At 40.0% G+C, this 7,500-nt stretch overlaps 1 protein-coding gene across 4 annotated transcripts in view; it reads left to right on the forward strand.

The window, feature by feature from the left end:
- Window positions 1-48: 48 nt before the first annotated feature.
- The window catches only part of CHD8 (chromodomain helicase DNA binding protein 8), a 103,584-nt gene continuing 96,132 nt past the window's right edge, over window positions 49-7,500 (forward strand). For all 4 annotated transcript variants that reach the window (XM_083377611.1, XM_083377613.1, XM_083377612.1 and 1 more), the window contains exon 1: window positions 49-115. The gene's annotated coding sequence lies outside the window, so the exon portion shown is untranslated. The remainder of the gene's footprint in view (window positions 116-7,500) is intronic.

Below are 7,500 nucleotides of genomic sequence, written 5' to 3' on the forward strand. Positions count from 1 at the left end.
CATTTATTTCCCTCCAGCCCTGATTATTCCTGTCTCTTTCTTCTTCTGCAGAAAGCAGCTGCAAATCCATGCTATTTACATGGAAGTAAATTCTGTTAGTGCGATTTACTGTTGGGTAAGTGTAGTTTTACCGTTGAATGGCGGAAAACTTGTTTTGTTGTGTAAGTGTCAAAATAGGTGGGTTTTAAAACGTCCAACTGTAGGGTTTTTTTTATATTGGACAAAAAAAAAACAAAATAGCTGTGATCCAGTACAAGTGCACTCATTAGAATTGCACTGTAAATATGAAAGAGCAGCTTTCGTGGAACTTTTGTAGTCGAGAATGTATCTTTTCATTTTATTTTTCAGTCATTCTGATAATGCAATTGCGTAGAAGACCTATGCACTTCAAAACAACAGGGCTTATCCACCTGTAAGTGGGTTATAGGTCTGAAATATTTCTAACCTGTTTTGGTGTCCCTGTCTGCTACCTGTCAGTTGTTACTTGACAGCTAGCTTATTGTAAAAACTAGGTTAAAAGGGTAAAAAGCCACTTGTCTGAAATGGTGCATGGGTTTCCTGTTTGAGCAGGGGTTGGACTAGAAGACCTCCAAGATCCCTTCCAGCTCTCTTCTGAAATATATTAAAAAGATAGATTTTCCACTATCAGCTCCTTAATCTTTATTTTGCCATAGCCATTATACTCTACTTTTTCATTGCAATGAGAAAGGTAAGGGAGGTAATAGTTACAAGTGAAATAATTAATATGAAGACTGTCCATTTGCATACAAGTGGACTACGTCATGATATCTGAAGATGCATTTTTACTAAAATGAGGAAGGGCTGTATTTGTATCCTGCACCTATAATTTAAAGAAGGGGAAACAGGAGGAGTGGAGAGGACCTTGATCATCTTGGTGAACCATAACAGAACACCTCTTTCCCAGAAAGAAGGTCCTTATCATTTCATGATTGACTGATCCATGTTCTGGCTGGGTGTAAAAAAAAATATTACTGATACTACTGCAGTTGGCTTGTAGGCCATACTGCTCTGTGAATGGGATTGCTGATGGCACGGACTCTTTCTTGTCTTGAGGGGGAAAAAAGGATGGAGATCCTGTGTAAAGATGGGACCTCTCTTGGTTGGGTTTCAAATAGTCTTCCCTCTCCAGTTGCCTTCCAGATGTAGTGCATTACAGCTGCCATAACACCATAGTCATGGTAGTTGGGGATGGACCATCTGGGATTTCTGGAGAGCGTCAATTTGAGGAAGACAAGGCTGTCCATTTGCTTGGCCATCTCTTCAACGCCCAATCCAAACGGCCTCTCAGAAGCGTAGATTAACATATCAAAGGAGAATGGGGATTTTTGCTATTGTGTCTCCCAAATCTGGCCACAGCCTGCATGTTTAGAAAGAGTAACAGTAAACAGTGAGCAACAGCAAAGATGGAGGAGGAGGAGGGTTAGGATCAAATGACCTATCCATTCCAGGTTCCAAGTTGTTCAAGCAGTTTGACATATCAATAATTGAAATAAATAAACACAACTCTGTAGTTTGCCAGGGTTTTTTTTGTTTGTTTCTTCCTGGAGGGACTGCCAAGTATGGAGATCTGCCCCCTTCTGTCTTCAGCTTGGGATCCCAAAACCTGTGGCAAGACAGTTGTTCCGTGTAGCTTTCTGCAGGAAGTGCAGACAAATCTGGGAATCGTAGCTGGTTACAGAGGATTGAACTACCCACGGTCAGGGTGTAGTGTTTGGAGGATCTTTAAAGAGATCTGTAAGTCTTGTGATCTGAAAATTGCTGGATGGAAGGAGATTTACCACATTCCCATTGTGATGGCTTAGAATTTTTAGATCTGATCTGGTGGTTGGCGAACCACAAGGAGTTTCTCCTGTCTTGGAGCAATTTTATAAAACTCCTTAACATATAGAAAGTGAAAAGACAGTTCTCTTGGTTTGCCGATAGGGAAATGGTTGTTAAAAACAGCTTTTGTAAATACACCACTTGCATTCACTTGTTAATTTCTAACCCTGATATTCAGACCGTTCTTTCATTCCTCTGAGAATTGACACCCATGCATTATTTTTCACCTGGATTATAGGCAAGTGCTTTTTGACATATCACTGTAGGTAGTGGGTAGTTTAGCCAGATGTCCACAAAAAAAAAGTTCTCTTTCTCTTTTCTTTGCCATTTTTTAAGCAAAGGAGCTGAGAAAATAGTGCAGGAAAAATCGTATCTGTTGGCTTATATAATTTCAAGCGAAACAGCATCAGATGTAAGATTCACTTGGTTTTCTGACAATTAGAACAGTTAATCAGTGGAACGGCTTACCTCCAGAAGTTGTGGGTATTACAAGGCTGGAGAAATTTAAGAAGAGATTGGACAACCATCTGTATGAAATAGTACTGTGCAGTCTCCTGCTTGAGCAAGGGGGCTGGACTGGAAGACCTCTAAGGTCCCATCCAACACCGTTATTCCATTATTTGTTTCTGGCATGGTAAGTTTTCCAAATTGTCTTTATAAATTTGGCTTTTGGCTTTATAGGAAAATCTGCAATTGGTCATCAAGAGTCCACAATGTTGTCTTTTGATCAAACTTTCATAAGAAAGAAGAAAATGTGGCTAAAAACCAGAGCTCAAATACAACGTATAGCAAGAATGTGTTAACATAAGCTGTGCATGTACCCGTATTTTCCGGCGTATAAGACGACTGGGCGTATAAGACGACCCCCTACATTTCCTGTTAAATTATAGGGTTTGGGCTATACTCGCCGTATAAGACTACCCCTCTTCCAACGCACACTAAATAAAAATTAAAAAACATCAGATTTGATTTTAATATGGTAATTTTAATTCAAATGCTTATGACATGCAGGTGCTTAGTAGGAAAACTGTCACTTATAAACATAAGGCTGTTTGTCATCAAACATGTAAACATAAAACAGTGCAAGTGGATTAAACAACAACAACAACAATAATAATAATAATAATAATAATAATAATAATAATAATAATAATAATAATAAAAGTTGGAGGGGACCTTGGAGGTCATCTAGTCCAACCCCCTGCTAAGGCAGGAAACCCTATAAACCCTGTAAAAAATCACAGACTGCAGCTTCTTCTCCAATTGGTCCTGCTTTCCCTGCGCAGACTAAATGGGAGATCCGCTCCAGGTTTTCCAGCCAGCCGTGTCCCTAAATTTTCAGCACCCGGCGTATAAGACGACCCCTGACTTTTGAGAAGATTTTCATGGGTTAAAAAGTAGTCTTATACGCCAGAAAATACAGTACTGAGACTACGGTTCCCAAAGTCCCCTAGCCTAGCCATCATTGCTAAGAATTCTGGGTGTTGCAACCCCAGTTTATTTGGAGAGATGTCAGGTTAGAGAAAGCTGACGTAGATGTCCATTATTCCAGATTCTGAAACCTTTGAGAGGTGGGCTGTTCAGGTTTACACAAGAGGAAGTTTTCAATGTGTTTTATTTAATTTGCTTTGATTTTTGTGAAAGCCTCTGTGGTTCTTCGAAAAGACTGGCTTTAGATTAAAAAAAAGACTCGTGGTTAAAGAGAACTATTTGATACACTGCTATTCTTCTTTGCACGTTTCCCAAACACCTGTGTGGCAATGAGGATCTCACAGCTGGTAGGTGTACTGGTGGGGAATAAAAGAGAAATTTCTCATGATTTTTAGAAAATTGTGCCACGAAACAGTTGCCCGCCTCTTAACTAAAAGCCCAGTTCCATAGCCAATGTGCAAATCTCTCCTTCCCGTGACAATCCTCAACCTATTTTTTTTTGTCTTTCTTCCTTGGTTGCATAGTGACCAAAGGGAAGGAAAGTATGATTTCTCACACAATCTCCCAGAACATTTGGGAGAACAATTTTAAAAACAATAACACCAACATAGCTCTGTGTTCTTTACATTTTTTTCCCACGGCCAGGGCTGAAATGCATCTCTTCACAAGCTTATAAATTTGGTGGTGGTGGGGGGGGGGGGGGGAGAAGATACCTTTTACAGGATGATTTGCATGGTTTGTACTGACACTGACAGCACTGTCAGTATCATCACAACAAAACAACCATTGAATTTCATCCATAAGATTGCAAAGCAATGCTGGTGCAGCAAAGGTTGAATCTGAGGAATCAGAATGACTGGTTTGCTTTCGTAGATAGCGAGTTAATCTTCGGTCTAGGTTGGTGCTCATGAAGGTGTGTGGCTAAAGGTGCTGATACTTTTTTTTTCTGAGTGTGTATGCGGATGCATAATCCCTTTCCATCTGTACTTCCTGCAGGCTGGATGTGTGGGTTTTGTTTTTTTTTGCAAAGAATTGACCTCTTCACATGTATCACTGCAGCTTGGCACGACAAACTATTGCCCAGTTCTGCAGAATTTTAAGAAGGGGTGGGGAAAATAAAAATCTCCTTGCATACAGTCAACAGTTCTCTGTAGCCCAAAGATTGTTTCTCAAGGTCTCCTCCCCCCCTTTTTTCCCCCAGCCTTCTCTAAGATTAGGATTGAATGAAACACACCCACAGCTTTCTTTGGCATATATATATATATATATATATATATATATATATATATATATATATATATATATATATATATATGCCATATCATATTATTTGGCATATGTATGTATGTATGTATGTATGTATGTCAAACGCTTGTTAACTATTTTTAGATTACCTTACTAGGCCCCAAACATGGGACAAATCTTTATTTCCTGTGTCAGCCAAACCTGAAGGCCATCGACAGGCAGTAGTCACACCGGTGACAGCTCATATTTGTGTAAATTTTTAAATTGCTAACAAAGAATTAAGGGAGACTGATATGCATTTCAAACTTATTAGTTTTCATCAGTCAGCCATACCATACCCAGGTTCGAATCTCAGAAGGGTATGACTGACTGATGAGGACTAATGAGTCCAAAATGCATATCAGCCTCCCTAAATTCTTTGTTAGTAATTTACACACACACACACACACACACACACACACACACATGTGTGTGTGTGTGTGTGTGTGTGTGTGTAAATTTTTAAATTGCTAACAAAGAATTAAAGGAGACTGATATGCATTTCAAACTTATTAGTTTTCATCAGTCAGCCATACCATACCCAGGTTCGAATCTCAGAAGGGTATGGCTGACTGATGAAAACTAATAAGTTTGAAATGCATATCAGTCTCCTTTAATTCTTTGTTAGCAATTTAAAAATTTACACACACACACACACACACACACACGTATGTGTGTGTGTGTGTGTGTGTGTGTGTGTGTAAATTACTAACAAAGAATTTAGGGAGGCTGATATGCATTTTGGACTCATTAGTCCTCATCAGTCAGTCATACCCTTCTGAGATTCGAACCTGGGCTGCTTATTTCTCCCCCTGCAAAAAGGCTAACAAAGCGAGAGAGAACCTGTGGCTCAAGAAGTAAAAACACTGCCTAACGTGCAAGCAGCCCAGGTTCGAATCTCAGAAGGGTATGACTGACTGATGAGGACTAATGAGTCCAAAATGCATATCAGCCTCCCTAAATTCTTTGTTAGTAATTTACACAAATATATGAACTGTCCGGTGTGACTACAGCCTGTTCGATGGCCTTTGAGATAAGGCTGAAAACAGGAAATAAAGATTTGCCCCATGTTTGGGGCCTAGCAAGGTAATTTAAGAGTTAACATATGACACACACACACACACACACACACAGAGAGAGAGAGAGACAGACAGACAGACAGACAGACAGATAGATAGACAGATAGACTTACCACCTGAAAGTTGATTAAAACAACCAGGGAACACTGGATGCTGTACATAACGTTGTGAGCAGGTGTTTGCTTCTGTGCACAGGTAGTCTCTGACTTCACCACCACAACGGAGCCCCAAATTTTGGTTGCTAAGTGAGCCGTGCCCCATTTGGCAGTCTTCTTGCTGTAGTTGTTAAGCGAATCGCTGCAAGCTGGTTAAGTGCAACTATGCAGTCATTAAGCGATGCTGGGTCCCCCCCATAGAATTTGCTTGTTGGAAGCCGGCTGGGAAGATTACAAATGGTGATCACGTGAGCCTAGGGCAACTGTCCTAAATTACATGCCAGTTGCCAAGCGCCCAAATTTTGATCGCATGGCCATGGGGATGGTGCGACGGTTGTCAAATGTGGACAACTGGTCATACGTTATGCATTTCTTCCAGTGCCGTTTAGGGTCCCTAAATGAATAGATGTAAGCTGAGTAATACATATAAACACCCAAATGTCTTCTTTCTGTCTTTCCCTCTGTAATAGATTCTGTAAAGATTCCTATAACAGAGTTTAATCCTGTTATAGAATCTAGAACTGGACTAACCGTTAGCAGAAAGGCCACATATGGCATGGGAAAATTCATGGTGAGAAGGAATATCCATCATTAATGCTGACCCATGAATTAATAGAATAGAATAGAATGAGAATATAGAATGAGAATATAGAATAGAATAGAATGAACAGAACAACTGCAAAGAATGTTGTTGTTGTTGTTAGCTGCGAAGTCGTGTCCGACCCATCGCGACCCTATGGACAACATTCCTCCACGCCTTCCTGTCCTCTACCATCTTCTGGAGTCCATTTAAGCTCACGCCTACTGCTTCAGTGACTCCATCCAGCCACCTCATTCTCTGTCATCCCCTTCTTCTATTGCCCTCGATCTTTCCCAGCATTAGGCTCTTCTCCAGTGATTGCAAAGAATAGAATAGAATAATAACTAATTTAATTTTAATTTATTCTACAGGGCCATTAATTTAATTTTCTTTTAACTTCTGTATTATTGTATGTTATTGTTGTTAGCCGCCCTGAGTCCTTCGGGAGATAGGGCGGCATATAAATCCCAATAATAAATAATAAATAAAATAAATAAACTTTATTGTCACTTTAAATGTACACTAATCAACATACATTAAAATGAAATTTCGTTGCATACAGCTCTCAAAGGGTAACCACCTCCAATATACATTACATAAAAATGACCAAAACAATAATTATGGATATGCCCACATACACACAAATATATGACCCAGAGAAACAACACAGTCTAGTTCTATATATATACATGGGGGTTCTAGATAGGGTTTAAGAAAACCAGTTGTTGGCATATTGCAAAGCCAAACCAGGTAGTTCCTTTGGGGGGGAGGGGAAGCATTTACAGGTAGTCCTCATCCTACAACACTTCACTTAGCGACTGTTCAAAGTTACGACACTGGAAAAAAAAAGACTTACGACTGTTTTTCACACGACCTTTGCAGCATCCCTTTGGCCAAGCGATCGAAATTCAGACGTTGCTTGGCAACTGGTTCATATTTATGAAGGTTGCAGTGTCCCCCGGGGTCATGTGATCCCCTTTTGTGACCTCCTTAGAAGTAAAGTCAGTGGGGAAAACCAGATTGACTTAAAAGACTGTGTGGTTGACAGCTGCAGTCATGCATTTAACAGCTGTTCCAAGAAAAGTCGTAAAATGGGGCAAATTCACTTAGTAAACATTTTGCTTAGCAT

The sequence above is a fragment of the Vipera ursinii genome (assembly GCF_947247035.1).
Source record: "Vipera ursinii genome assembly, chromosome: Z".
Lineage (NCBI taxonomy): Eukaryota > Metazoa > Chordata > Lepidosauria > Squamata > Viperidae > Vipera > Vipera ursinii.